Source organism: Lissotriton vulgaris, chromosome 10 (genome assembly GCF_964263255.1).
Source record: "Lissotriton vulgaris chromosome 10, aLisVul1.2, whole genome shotgun sequence".
Taxonomy (NCBI): Eukaryota; Metazoa; Chordata; class Amphibia; order Caudata; family Salamandridae; genus Lissotriton; species Lissotriton vulgaris.
Genome location: NC_141698.1, coordinates 20,374,186 through 20,389,825, shown reverse-complemented (window position 1 = coordinate 20,389,825; position 15,640 = coordinate 20,374,186). Strand labels below are relative to the sequence as shown.

Sequence of the window (15,640 nt, the reverse complement as noted above, 5' to 3'; positions counted from 1 at the left end):
ACAGGAAATAGTTTTCTTTTACTGCAAAATTGCATTTCTTTTTGCGAAGTACCCAGAATGTGGCAGGAAAATGACAAAAACAGACCCTCACAAGATTTGTATCCTTTGCTAGATTACATGATCCCAAGAGATGTCGCCACTGCAGGAAAAAGCTATTTCAAAGCCAGATGACCCACTCTTAATTCTAGCAGGTTTATATGGTAGATCTTGCGCCTTCAGATGGCCCATGTGATCTTAACCCTCCTTGGAGGGAGGCATGTGTTACTAGGCGATCTTGATGGAGTGAGACCACTTTCAGTAAGTTTTTCAGCTGTTTCCACAATGAAAGTGATTGGATTGCTGACTGGGACAGATTCAATCTCCTCTACCACTAGCCTGAGACCTGGCTCCGCTGGTCTTCTAGACATTGTTGTAGTGGCCTCTTGTGAACCCTGGCACGAAGAACCAGAAAATGCATGATACCACTGCTCCTACGAGAGATGATATCTGTTATGCTGTTGGCTGAGGCGTTTGCGACAGATTGAGACATTTATAAATGCTAGTCTCTCCTCCAAAGTATCACCTTTACTGACTGGGTATCAAGAATTGCCCCAAGGTAGTATATCTTCGACACTGGGTATGTCGTTGATTTTTAATGGCTGACCTGAAGCCCCAAACTGGAACGGCTGCTTAGGCAAGTTTGAAAGTGTATTAAAGTTTAGTTTGCGCTATATAAAACTTTATAAATAAATAAATAAATAGGGAAAGAATTTTGTTTCTACTCGAAATGTACTGCGATGATGACCATATATCTGGCAAATGTTTAAGAGTTGATTTTAGCCTGACTGGTAGGACTTTGTATTAGAAATGCTACATGCCTACAATGGTGTAGAGGGATTATTAATGCTTATTTATTCTTGGAATACGAAAGCAGAAATTTTGAAGGGCTATTGCACATATCCAGACTCCTTGATGTAAAGGACGATAGATCTGTGTAACACAAGGATTATGAATGTCTTTCTTTCGAGAATAGGGCTGAACTATTTGTTTGGTGATTTTTTTTTCCGAGCCAGAAATTGTGAGGAATATATCCCAGTTCCTTTTTTGAGTCAAAGAATCTCCTCCACCACATCTTTCTGTTGTAAGGTGTTGACTTCCTTCTACAAGAGATCTTGTTGATAGCCCACAATTTTGCTTGGAGTTATAGCAGGAGTGTACTTGAATCGAATATAATATCCATTCTGAATAATATTCAACCCCTTTTGTTCTGTTATTAGAAGCTACACTGGCAGATGACTGACAGACTACGCTTCCTCCACCGGAGTGACTCACCGAGAAGGGGGGAAAAGAAAGTCATTGACTGCCCGGAGGTTTTCCTGCGCATGAAGTAGTTGCTGGCCTCCTCGACAGCTGAAGGACTTACGAGGATGCGAAGGCTGCCTCTGATGTTCCTGCTTGTGTAACCATTGAGGAGTTTGAGGAAAATATTGCCTGTCATATGGCCTGTACCTATTTCTGTATTATTTGTTCTTCTCTAGGCCCAAAGCTTCCATCTAAAACTTCAAGTGAGTCATTTTGTCGTCTGCATAAGTGCCAAAGGATGAATTTCCTGAAAATGGTAAGTTGAAGACTTACTTTGCCACTAGTTTAGTTCCTATTGGTCTAGGAGAGGAGCTTTGTCTCGTGCAGTTATGGCAACAGTATCCATGACCCCCCCCCCAATCAGATGAGTCTGCTGCTGCACTAATAACCTGGTCGGAGACAAGCATGCCCTCCTCAAGTACCTCTTGGAAGTCTAGTCTGTCTTCCAGCAGGAGGAGGTCACCAAATATTTGAAGAGAGTCCCACAGTGATCCGTCATAACTTCCCAAAAGTGCAGTGGTGACTTTCATGCTGGATGCTGATGCTCTCCACATCACAACAGATTCCATTATCTAGCTCTCTTTTTCTGGGGGAATGATCGAAGAAGGAATTACTGCAAAGGACTTTCTTGTTGCGGCCACAATAACTGAGTCGGGAAGAGGATTTGCTTTTTGGCAAGGAGGGTCCTGAACCTGTGGTCTATACTTTTTCAAAAGTCTTGACGGTGCAGACATTATTAATGCAGGTGTGACAAACTTCTGCACAACAGGTTTTTGGGTGGAGATTTTTTTATTAGCATTTTAAATCAGAATAAAACATAGTACAAAGAAAAATAGCAGCAGGCAACGCATATAGGAAAAATAAGAAGTACATAATTCGGAAGCATCATTGATAGCATGTCCAACAAGGTAAAGTCAACCGAGTAGAGAGAACAGGATGGTCCCCAAGAATAAGGAACATGCATAACAGCAGAGTCACAGAGCTGCATTGCAATCTGAAGAAACCTAAGCGCTTCATCAACAATTATTAGACCAATAGCAATAGATGCAAACAGGGCAAGGATATAGCAAAACCCAAGAGCATTGAAAGGGGATCCAGACTCGGGCTCAGTGCCCATGACTTAGAGGCGGGCGAATGGGAGTCCGGAAGGAGCTAGTCTACAACGATATGGCCACTGCAGTCCACATGGGGACATGCCAACAGTATAGCATCCCACGCGGGTAGCATCAGCACCCTCCTCACCCACCTAGCCTCCTCCCTGTAAATTGCTTCTCTTTCGCAGTCAGCCCATTTCACTAATTCCAACCACTACCTGTACACATCTAGACTCCGAATGGACTTCCATCTCATAGTTAAGTGTCAGCGGGTAAGGACCAAAACCAAGTCCAGAAACCTGTAAGTAGTTTTCCTAGCTGCAGTTAGTTCATGTAGGCCCAGAAGGCATAATTGGGGACCGAGTGTGAAGTCTCTGTCCGTGGCCCCATGAATACACCTGGAGGACTGCTGTTTAGTAAGGTAGCAAAAGATCTATGACCAGACCATGTGGAAGAAGCCAGCATCCTCCACAGTACATTGAGGCACTCCGAGGTTGCGGCAAGGAACATGCTGTGTATGTGCCGGGGAGTCACACTAGGGCCAGATCCCAGGACCTTCCTCCTCCAGGACGAGTTGTTATCGACACGCCTAAGTCCTACTCCCATCGCAACCGGAGGACTGTGAGCTGTTCGCGCCCCCTCCAGTAAGGCTCTTTATAGCAATGTGACCGCTTTTGTCCACCTCATGTTCCGGAACTCCACCATGCACGTGTTTTGCGAGTCAGGACGCCATGAAGTTAAAGATGACTCACTGGGAGGTCATAGACTTCCAAAAAACGACACAATTCACCTTCTGTGAAGAGATCTCCCAGGATAGTAACCCCGGCCGAAGGCCACTCACAGAATACCAACGATCCCCAACCAGTCACCCTGAGCGTAGAGCCATCACAAGCCGGAGCTCATGGGTATATGGGATCTGAACTCGGGTCCACCACATAACGTGCCGTTCTAATCAAGACATTTGAGGTCCCTACCCAGTATACGGGTTTCAATAGGACACCAGTTAACAGATCCTTAGACGGAGAGCCACCCACGTCACACCACAGATAGGACCACCAGGGAGCCTCCCACTCGAGCTGCGCCATCAAGTAATACAACTCGAGATCGGGTGCTGCCTCCCATCTCTCACTGGCAGGAGTGCTACATAGCGATGCCATGTGCCCCAGTATAGCAACAGTAGCAAGCCATCTAATTAGTGAAAACATTTTCAGGGTAGCTCCAGCCGGATGGCCGCGAACAAGTAAAGGAGGCAGGGCAGATTAATAATTTTCTAAACACTCTCCCAGCTACTCACAGGCAGTGGTAACGTAGTTCAGAAAGAAGCCAAGTGCCACAACCTGGTGAGCGCTTGACAGGAGTTCCCCTCGTACAACAATTTCGGTGAGTGGAAGACAACCATACCCAAATAACACACAGTGTGATGCTCCCACCACAATGTCGTGCTGTGGGAAGAGGTCCGGTACTCCGCCATAACACCCCAAAAAGGATAGACACATGATTTATCCCAGATGACCTCCAGTCCAGAGTAACCACCAAACTCAATCTTCTGGGCTCTGCCGGAGAGGAAGGATTGGATCCAGTGGAGGGCGGTTCCTCGTATATCAGCATCGTGAAGTCTGGCTGCGAGAGTGTGATGTGAGACGTGTCGAAGGCTGCAGAGAGGTCAAGCAGGATGAGGGCTGCAGTGTGCCCTGGTCGAGCATCATGCAGATGTCATCAGTGGCGGTGAGGAGAGCGCTCTCAGTGCAGTGGTTGCTGCGGAATCCGGACTGGGAGGCATCTAGGATGGCGTTCTCTTCGATGAAGGCGGTCAGCTGGGCGTTTACTAGTCTCTCTGTGACTTTGGCGGCGAATGGGAGGAGGGAGATGGGCTGGTAGTTTTTCAAGTCTGTAGGGTCGGCCGTGGGCTTCTTGAGGAAGGGTTTTACCTCTGCCCGCTTCCAGTGGGCTGGGAAGATGCCGGATTCGAACAAGGCGCTGATGGTTCGATGGTGGCGGCCCTGTGGTAGTTGTGTGCTGGGCAGGGTCCGTGGGGGCTCCAGAGTGGGTGTTTGTCATAGTTGCAGTGGTTTGTTCAATTGTGGCAGGGTTCCAGGTTGTGATGGTCTTCTTGTTGTCTGCTGTGGGGAGGGCGGCGGTGGTGTCCAGCGTCTGTTCGCTGAAGTTGTCCTAGAGGGCCTTGATTTTCAGATGGAAGTAGGAGCTGAGTTTGTTGCAGAGTTCCTGGGTTGGTGTGAAGTTCGTGGCTTCGCTGGGGGTTTGGTGAATTGCTGTATGACGTTGAAGAGTTCATTAGCTTTGGCTGCTTTGGTGTGGATCTTGTTCTTGATGAAGGTCTGCTTAGTGTCTCTTATGCGCTGGTGGTATTCCTTCAGGGCGCTTCTGTGGTTATTCAGGTCTTCCATGGTTTTCCGGTTTTGCCAGGTTTTCTCGAGGCGTCTGCAGGACTGCCTGGCTTCTTGGAGTTCGGTGGTGAACCAGGTGGCCTTCAAGGGCGTTGTTTGGAGGGGTGGAGGGGGGCGAGCTTGTCGGCGCAGCTTGAGATCCAGCGGTGAAGTTCTTTGGCTGCGGAGTTGGCGTCTTTCGTGGCGCAGGGTGTGTCTAGGAGGAGGGTGGTGTTGAGGAGTTCCTCTGTGATCTTGCTCCTGTTCCTTCGTGGCAGGCGCAGGGCGGGTTTGGGTGCGTTGGGGGTGGTGAAGGTGAAGTGTATGCAGTGGTGGTCCGTCTAGGGGGGCTGCGTGGGGTGGCTAAAGTGGATGTTTGTCCCTCCTGCGAAGATAGGATAGAGGGTGTGTCCTGCTCTGTGGGTGGGGGTGGTGACTAGCTGCTTCAGTCCGAGGTTGTAGAGGTTGTCAACGAGGGCGGTGGAGTTGGGGTCACTGCGGTTGTCGAGGTGGAAGTTCAGGTCTCCGAGTAGGATGTCTATAGAGGTGATGGCGTGGGGTGCGGCAAAGTAGGCAATGGTGGTTGCGGCCGAGTGCAAGGTCGAGGCGGTCTGTAGGCGAGGGTTCCAGGTAGCAAGGTCCTGGGGCTGGTCTGGATCTGGAAATGGAGGTGTTCTGTGTTGGAGTGGGAGTCGCTCGTGCTGGAAGTGGAGTTGGAGGGAGGCCTTGTGTGCGAAAGTGAGCCCTCCTCCTGGGCGATGGGAGTGGTCCTTTCTCTGGATCTTGTATCCGTCGGGGATGGCGGTGGCGATGTTGGGTCGGAGGTGGCGTTGGTCCACATTTCCGTGAAGAAGACTACGTTGGGCGAGAGGGTGTCGATCAAGTCTCAGATCTCTGCGGCGTGTCTGTGTAGGAAGCGTACGTTGAGGAGGATGCCTGTCAGGGTTTCGGTGGTGCAGGAGTCTGGTGAACCTTCGGCGGTCATGGGGGCGCTGTTGGTGGTGAAGGATCATCAGCAGTGTCTGAAGGAGAACTGTCCATGGGTGGTGTTCGGTGTGGATCTTTTGCAGTCGGTGTGTCTTCCAGGGTTGAGTGCGAGCTGAGGGCGGTGGAGTCGTATTGGCGGGGTCCCAGAGATCCAGCATTTGTGGCGCTGGTCGTGGCGTGGACGGGCGCAGATGGGTTTGCCTTAGGCGCGCCAGCAGCGCGGCCACCATTTTGTAGGGGAGGGGAAGGGACATGCAGCTGGGAGCCGGGAGTGGGCGGTCAGGGGTAGGGGTCACGAGTCCAAGGTGGCGGCGGGAACGGTGCGGAGGAGACAGAGACGCAAGGAAAACAAGAACAGTGGGGGAAAAAATTTACAGTGTAACAAAAATGAATACAACAAGTGGGGAATTGTAAAACAGTGCTGCTGTGCTACAAAACAAAACGCAATTACAACAGGGGGGAAGAGGAGTACAGTAGTGCTACAAGAAACACCATTTAACAGGGGGGATGACAAGTACAGCAATGCTACAGATTAGGAGATCACCACAAGGGGGGCAGCGCAATTACCAGAGGCAACATGGTGGGCGCGAGGCACAGAGCGGTCACGAGCCCTACACGGTGGGGCTCTGATGCTCAGCGGCGGAGCAGAGCACAGCGGAGCTGCAGGGGAGAGTGCGGGTCTCGGACCGAGGTCAGAGGTCATACCCCTCAAATAGAAGGGAAATGGTACTTCCAGTATGCATCTGCTCTTGGCTTTTAGAGCAGCAGAGTATCATACTTTTGCATGGATCGCCATCTGATGTTGGGCTCAGATGCTTGCACCTTGTTGTTGTCTTGGAAGAAGTCTTTGTAGTCACGAAATAGGGGACTCCTCCCTTGGACGATAGTGTGCATGGGCATCAACTCCATCCTTAGATTATTTTTCGCCTTGATGGGAAATGATGGAGTTTGTGGGAAACAGAAAATATGTCCTTGTGAATTTATCTAAGTAAGATATCACTGGAACAGATACAGGTCCCGGGGAGGCGGGTGGGCTTATGATATTCTGCAGCTCTACATGCCAAGAACAGATGCATACTAGTAAGTAGCATTTTCTGTTCCAGTCATATAAGCTGCAGAATTCATACTTTTGCATAGACTATACAGCAGTGTCTCCCTTAGCGGTGTTCACCTTTATCTGTTGAAGTGGTTCTGAAAAGTGTCTTAAGAACAGCTTGGCCTACAAAAGCCTGTTGCTTTGCCTGCACATCTACACAATAGCGTTTGGTGAAGGTGTGTGTAGTAGACCATGTGGCTGCCTTACAAATGTCTTTGAGGGGAATGTTCCCTAAGAATGCCATGGATGCCCCAAGTTTACGTGTTGAGTGTGCTCTAGGGGGAATTGTTAATATACGTTTTGCCTTTTGGTAGCATATTGGAATGCATTTAACTATCCACCTGGCAATTCTAGCTTTAGAGAAGGAGTCTCCTTTATACGGTGGAGAGAAGGCTACAAACAGTTGGTTTGTCTTTATAAAAGGTTTAGTCCTCTCAATGTAATAAAGTAGAGCTAATTTTACGTCTAGTGTGTGAAGAGCTCTCTCTGCTACGGAATCTGGGTTTTGAAAGAATACTGGTACAGATTGATTAAGATGAAAAGCAGAGATTACTTTGGGAAGGAATATTGAATTGGTTCGAAGAACCACCTTGTTACGATGTATTTGTAGGAATGGTTCTTGTATGGTTAAAGCCTGGATCTCACTTACTCTCCTGAGAGAGGTGATTGTGACAAGGAAAGCTACTTTCCACGTAAAGAACTGTAGTTCGCATTTGTGTGAAGGTTCAAAGGGAGGACCCATGAGCCTAGTAAGTACAATGTTTAGATTCCACACTGGAGAGGGTGGCAGTGTGGGAGGAATTATCATTTTAAGGCCTTCCATAAAAGCTTTGATAGAAGGTACTCTGAACAATAACAAATGACTGTTTTGTAGGTAGGCAGCAAGGGCTGCCAGATGTAATCTTATGGATGAGTAAGCGAGTAAGCTAGATTACATCTTTGTAGATGTAGTAAATAGCAAATTATGTTCTGAATTGAAGCATTTAGCGGGTCAATTTTGTTGAGATTGCAGTAAATGACGAAACGTTTCCATTTGGCTGCATAGCATGCTCTTGAAGTAGGGCGTCTGGCTTCTTTGATAATTTCCATACAGTCCGGGGGAGGTTAAGGTAACCAAACTCTAGGACTTCAGGAGCCAGATCACTAGATTCAGTTGTGCTGGATCTGGGTGCCTTATCTCTCCATGGTTCTGCGTTAGGAGTGTTGGGGAGAGATGTAATTTTTCGTGTGGAACTACTGAGTTCGAGGAGTGTTGTGAACCATGGTTGTCGTGCCCATGTGGGAGCAACTAGGATCATTTTGAGAGACAGTTGCTCGAATTTGCGTACTTCTAGTGGAATGAATGGGAGTGGCGGAAAAAGCATACGCAAATCTGCCTGACCAGTTCATCCATATCGCATTGCCCTTGGACAACGGGTGTGGAAACCTGGCAGCGAAGGTTGGGCATTTTGCGTTTGCGTGTGGCGCGAACAGATCTATTTCTGGTTGGGCGTGCCTGACGACTGAGCAGATCCGCAATCTGATTGTGCACTCTTGGAAGATGTTCTGCCAGAAGATATATATTTTGTAGAATGGCCCATCTCCATATACTTTGTGCTAGCTGAGACAGCTGCAACGAGTATGTTCCTCCTGGTTTTTGTATGTAATACATTGCTGTCATATTGTCCGTGCGGACTAGGACACTTTTGTTGAGAAGATGTGCTTGGAACGACTTTAACGCTAGAAATATTGCTAGTAATTCTAGGTCAATGATGTGGAGCAGTTTTTGTTGGGTGGTCCAATTGCCCTGAATTGTATGGTTTATGAGAAGGGCTCCCCAGCAGGCGAGTGATGCATCCGCTGTTAGCCCTATCTGTGGAATTAGCTCTAGGAACGGCCACCCTCTGGAAAGGTTTTGTGTATTCCACCACTGCAGAGAGGGATGTGTGCGGCTGTCCACCAACACCAGATCTGTAAGTTAACCGTGAGCTGATTCCACTGATGTGCTAAGCATTCTTATAAGGGGCGCATCTGAAGTCTTGCGTGAGGTTCTATGAGAATGCAAGAAGCCATTTTTCCAATGAGCTGCATAAACACTCAAGCTGGAAGGGAGTGTTGTGGTTAAAATTTTGTGATGAGGGTTTGCATACTTGCTATCCTGGCTGGATTGGGGTATGCTAGCGCTTTGGATGTGTCTATGGTGGCCCCTAGATACTGATGTAGGTAGGAGGGCTGTAGATTTGACGGCGTGGTTGATTGTGAAACCCACGTGGTGTAGCAATAGAATTGTTTGGTGAGTGTGAAGAACACACCGACTGTGTGACTTGGCTTTTATCAGCCAGTCGTCCAGATATGGAAACACATGGATTTACTGTCTTCGCAAGTGTGCAGCTACCACCGCGAGACACTTTGTGAAGACCCTCGGTGCTGTGGTTACCCCGAATGGGAGAACCTTGAACTAATAGTGTTGGCCGTCCACTTTGAATCTTAGATATGTCCTGTGAGCAGGGTGTATGGGAATATGTAAGTAGGCGTCCTTGAGATCTAATGTTGCAAGGAAGTCGCCTTGTTGAAGTAGTGGAAGGAATTGTTGAAGAGTGATCATATGAAAGTGATCTGACTGTATATAGAAGTTGAGAGGTCTGAGGTCCAGTATTGGTCTGAGAGTACCGTCCTTTTTGGGGATTAGAAAATATAGGGAGTAAACTCCCATCCATTGATGCTCTAGGGGAACTGGTTCTATTGCATGGTTTTGAAGCAGTGAGAGAACTTCCTGTTTGAGGAGCGTTAGATGTTCCGTGGACATTGGACGCTGTTTGGGCGGTATGTTGGGGGGAGTTGCAGTAAGTTCCAGGCAGTAACCATACTGGGTAATTTGTCTTACTCACTTATCTGTAGTGATGGAATTCCAGACAGGTAGGAACTGTGAGAGTCTCCCTCCGACCGGAGTGGAATGGTTTGGAGGGAGTGGAGGAAGTCACTGTTTGTTAGTGGGGGAGGTGCGAGTATTGTTACCTCAGCCTCTCCCTTTGTTATTTCCCCTGTACCCACCTCTGAAATATCCCTTTTTGGGGGATGTTTGTGTGGGACTTTTGTAGGAGGAGGAAGCAGTATCTGTACTGATGTTTTTGGATGCACCACTATAAAAGGAGCGATAAAAGGAGCCTCATGTAGACGGAGACTGTAATGCACCCATAGATTTTGCAGTCTCAGTGTCTTTTTTCATTTCTCTTATGTTGTGTCTACAGCTGGGCCAAAAAGTTGTTCCTGATTGAACAGCTGATGAAGGATAGTAGTTTGCACTTTTTGTTTGAAGCCAGAAATGCGCAACCATGCATGTTTTCGCAGTAACACACTAGTGTTGATTGATCTAGATGCAGTGTCTGCTGCATCAAGGGCACATTTAATGGATGACTTTGTTATTAACTTGCCTTCCTGAATCAAATCATTGGCTTTGGCAAATGCTGCATTAGGCCCTCAAGCTTGTCGTAGTGATCCCTATCATATCTGGCAAGTAATCCTTGTGCATTAGCTATCCTCCAGTGATTAGCTGCCTGGGAGGCAACTCGTTTTCCGGAAGCGTCTAGCAGTTTTGACTCTTTGTCTGGAGGTGGGGCATCACCGGAGGTTTGGGAGTTGGCCCGCTTCCTAGCATTGGTCACGACCAGGGAATCTAAGGGGAGTTGACCTTTAATGTAGGTGGGATCATTAGTGGTGGGTTTATATTTTTTATCAATCCGAGGATTGAGAATCCTGGTCCTGACAGGTCTTTGAAGATGTCTGGAGCATGTTTAATGGCACCTTTAGAAAAGGGGGTGGTGATGAACAGAGTGTCTGAGTTAAACAGCCCACTCTTACCCAGTCCAAAGATCAGGGCTTGATCCATCACCGTTATTTATCTCACTGCCCCATCCCAGCTCAGAACCTGGCTATATGCAAATCAGTCTGTCCCTGGCCCAGTGCATCATGGGAACAGGGCAGACTAAACTACCAAGCCAATTCTTCACCAGAAAGGAGACAAGCTACCGGGGACCGGTTTCTGGCATTTCAGCCTTCTTCGGCCCGGCTTGCTTGAATCCTGATGGAGCAGTGAGAAAGGGACTCATGTCTGAGTATACCCTGCCACACCTATAGTGGCCAAAAACGATTTAGAAAAGGGGGTGGTGATGAACAGAGTGTCTGAGTTAAACAGACCACTCTTACCCAGTCCAAAGATCAGGGCTTGATCCATCACCGTTATTTATCTCACTGCCCCATCCCAGCTCAGAACCTGGCTATATGCAAATCAGTCTGTCCTGGCCCAGTGCATCATGGGAACAGGGCAGACTAAACTACCAAGCCAATTCTTCACCAGAAAGGAGACAAGCTACCGGGGACCGGTTTCTGGCATTTCAGCCTTCTTCGGCCCGGCTTGCTTGAATCCTGATGGAGCAGTGAGAAAGGGACTCATGTCTGAGTATACCCTGCCACACCTATAGTGGCCAAAAACGATTTAGAAAAGGGGGTGGTGATGAACAGAGTGTCTGAGTTAAACAGACCACTCTTACCCAGTCCAAAGATCAGGGCTTGATCCATCACCGTTATTTATCTCACTGCCCCATCCCAGCTCAGAACCTGGCTATATGCAAATCAGTCTGTCCCTGGCCCAGTGCATCATGGGAACAGGGCAGACTAAACTACCAAGCCAATTCTTCACCAGAAAGGAGACAAGCTACCGGGGAAGGGTATACTCAGATGTGAGTCCCTAGCTCATTGCACCATCAGGATTCAAGCAAGCCGGGCCGAAGACGGCTGAAATGCCAGAAACCGGTCCCCGGTAGCTTGTTTCCTTCCCAGTATAAGAATTGGCTTGGTAGTTTGGTCTGCCCTGTTCCCATGATGCACTGGGCCAGGGTCAGACTAATTTGCATATAGCCAAGTTCTGAGCTGGGATGGTGCAGTGAGCTAAAAAACGGTGATGGATCAAGCCCTGATCTTTGGACTGGGTAAGAGTGGTCTGCTTAATTCAGACACTCTGTTCATCACCACCCCCTTTTCTGAATCATTTTTGTCCACCATAAGCGTGGAAGGGTATACTCAGATGTGAGTCCCTAGCTCATTGCACCATCAGGATTCAAGCAAGCCGGGCCGAAGACGGCTGAAATGCCAGAAACCGGTCCCCGGTAGCTTGTTTCCTTCCCAGTATAAGAATTGGCTTGGTAGTTTGGTCTGCCCTGTTCCCATGATGCACTGGGCCAGGGTCAGACTAATTTGCATATAGCCAAGTTCTGAGCTGGGATGGTGCAGTGAGCTAAAAAACGGTGATGGATCAAGCCCTGATCTTTGGACTGGGTAAGAGTGGTCTGCTTAATTCAGACACTCTGTTCATCACCACCCCCTTTTCTGAATCATTTTTGTCCACCATAAGCGTGGAAGGGTATACTCAGATGTGAGTCCCTAGCTCATTGCACCATCAGGATTCAAGCAAGCCGGGCCGAAGACGGCTGAAATGCCAGAAACCGGTCCCCGGTAGCTTGTTTCCTTCCCAGTATAAGAATTGGCTTGGTAGTTTGGTCTGCCCTGTTCCCATGATGCACTGGGCCAGGGTCAGACTAATTTGCATATAGCCAAGTTCTGAGCTGGGATGGTGCAGTGAGCTAAAAAACGGTGATGGATCAAGCCCTGATCTTTGGACTGGGTAAGAGTGGTCTGCTTAATTCAGACACTCTGTTCATCACCACCCCCTTTTCTGAATCATTTTTGTCCACCATAAGCGTGGAAGGGTATACTCAGATGTGAGTCCCTAGCTCATTGCACCATCAGGATTCAAGCAAGCCGGGCCGAAGACGGCTGAAATGCCAGAAACCGGTCCCTGGTAGCTTGTTTCCTTCCCAGTATAAGAATTGGCTTGGTAGTTTGGTCTGCCCTGTTCCCATGATGCACTGGGCCAGGGTCAGACTAATTTGCATATAGCCAAGTTCTGAGCTGGGATGGTGCAGTGAGCTAAAAAACGGTGAGTGATCAAGCCCTGATCTTTGGACTGGGTAAGAGTGGTCTGCTTAATTCAGACACTCTGTTCATCACCACCCCCTTTTCTGAATCATTTTTGTCCACCATAAGCGTGGAAGGGTATACTCAGATGTGAGTCCCTAGCTCATTGCACCATCAGGATTCAAGCAAGCCGGGCCGAAGACGGCTGAAATGCCAGAAACCGGTCCCCGGTAGCTTGTTTCCTTCCCAGTATAAGAATTGGCTTGGTAGTTTGGTCTGCCCTGTTCCCATGATGCACTGGGCCAGGGTCAGACTAATTTGCATATAGCCAAGTTCTGAGCTGGGATGGTGCAGTGAGCTAAAAAACGGTGATGGATCAAGCCCTGATCTTTGGACTGGGTAAGAGTGGTCTGCTTAATTCAGACACTCTGTTCATCACCACCCCCTTTTCTGAATCATAATGGCACCTTTAAGCATGGGTAATGTTTGTACTGTCCTTTGTGACTGTGCAAAAGTGCCTACCAGAAGTCCTCCTCTGTGGGATCTGAATGCATTTGCACGCCATTAAACTGGGCAGCCCTATCAATGAGCTGACTAAAGCCAATGTTGTCATCTGGGGGAGATGGTCTGGTTGGGTATGTCTCTGAATTAGGACGGTCTGGAGGATCTACAGGGTGACTGTAGTCATCCCATGTGTCCTATGGTATGTCAGTGTCATCATCAGGATTATTGAAGGGGTTATTATTTCCACCCCACCCCTTAGGGCATCATCATGTGATGGTGGTGAGTATGGAGGAAGTGTAGGAGACTTTGGAGGAGAGAAAGGCTCAGTAGGAAGAACAGGAGAAGAGGGTCTAAATGGTGAAGTTGCACAGTCTATTTTCTTCACAGGCACCTCAGGAATGTGTGGGGTGTCAAAAAATGTTTTGTTTGAAGGGGTATTTATAATATGGCCTTTTTTAGAGTCCACATGCAGTGTTTTCTGTTTCGGATCGATGGGATCTGGTAGAAACAGGTCCTCCTCGTTAGCGTGTGCTTTCGGCGCTGATTTTCGGTTCGGGCGTGGTTTAGGTTTGTCTGGAGCCTCTGAAGGGGTTTTTATGTCCTTCGGCTTTGGTGTTGAGTCTGAACTCTTTTTCGGATCCGAAGTTTTTTGAGGTGTCTTCGGTTCCGAGGCCTTTTGGTTTTTCAGTGCCGAAGTACTTGGTGCCGAGGCCTTTTTAGCGACAGCGGGATATGTTCCTGCTTTCGGTACAGACTGTGCTTTTGGGGCACTGGTGTGCGGCTTGTTCGGTCCTGAGCCACCGGAAGGCTTTTCTTTTGTCTTCGGAGCCGGGCCTAGAGGCGGGGGTTCTGAATTGTTCTTTCGGTCTCCACTAAGGCCTTCAGGCAAAGTTTTGACCAGAGCCTTCTTTTTGGGTGGGGTAGGGTCAGGAGCAGTTTTACTCACTCGTTGACCTGGAGTGATGTGGTCATCGGAGTCGTCGCCATCGGCCTTGGATACGATATCGAGCTCCTCTGAATCCTCTGCCTCTGGGACGTTGGGGCCTTCATTGCAGATATCTTCTGGCACCGATGCCGATCGTTGCGCCATGACGTGTAGTCCAGCCCGGCGATCACGGATAGTTTTCTTGGATCGAAAAGAGGCACAGGCCTGGCAATGTTTTTCTTTGTGTTCAGGCGAGAGACAAAGGTTGCAGACCTTGTGATGGTCACTGTGTGGAAATTTAGCTCCACACTGGGGGCATTTTTTAAATGGAGTCCTTTACATTAGCCGTAGGCCCGAATGGCGTCGATAGGTCCAGCGGCCCTCGTCGACGACCGGAACAGGGGGGATTGTTGAGTTATCGCGTTGAGGCACGCAAACAAAACAATACCGTAGATTTGTGATGTTTTGCGCGTCGAAGAGGTCTAAAAACATGATACCGAACCGGAGCGCTGAAGTTACATCTGAACCCTATGGCGGAAAAAAACAATCTAAGGATGGATTCGATGCCCATGCGCACTATCATCCAAGGGAGGAGTCACCTATCTCATGACTACAAAGATTTCTTCCAAGATACAACAACAAGGTGCAAGCATCCGAGCCAACACCAGATGTCGATCTATGCAAAAGTATGAATTCTGCAGCTCAAATGCCTTGAATCAACGTATTATCTGCATACAGAGAAAGATATGTGCAATCAGATGTAAACTGTAATCTGTGGCAGTGAAGGCCCAGGCGGATCATGTGGGAAAAGGGTTCCATGGCCAAAGCAAACAGCAGCTGGATAGGGGTGCCCCATTTAACTGCAAAACCTCTGAGATAAGGGAACCAGTACGATCCTACCTACGGGGCGAGTGTAAAGAAGCATTGTCCACTTGACAAAGGGTAATCCAGAATCTATGGCAAATAGAGTAGCATATAAAAATTCCCATCGGAGTGAGTCAAATGCCTTCCTGATAGCCACTGAAATGACCAGTGCTTTTGCTGGCAGTCACTCTCGCTGGTCTAAGCCTCGAATAAATGACAAATATTAGGAATAGTGCTATGCACGGGAATTAAGCCAGTCTGGCAAAATGAACAAGGGAGCACATATGGGGGAGAAAATGAGTCCCTAATATCTTACTCAAAATCTGGAGCTAAGCTTCAGAGATAGAGCTGCACCATCAGTATCTGTGTCAAGTAAAAAATATTTGGGCACCATCCAAATGCCTTAAAGAGCGAGGCACCTCTAGGTCAAAACAGAAGGTATTTTTTTTTTCCAAGAAGACCCAAGTGAGCGCCAGGGTGAATTCCATCTCAGCTT

The 15,640-nt window shown here is 48.3% G+C and overlaps 1 protein-coding gene across 4 annotated transcripts in view; it reads right to left on the bottom strand.

Annotated features, from left to right (window-relative positions):
- Window positions 1-15,640, bottom strand: part of LOC147684358 (uncharacterized) — a 715,098-nt gene that overhangs the window by 327,017 nt on the left and 372,441 nt on the right. The gene's annotated exons all lie outside the window — the stretch shown is intronic.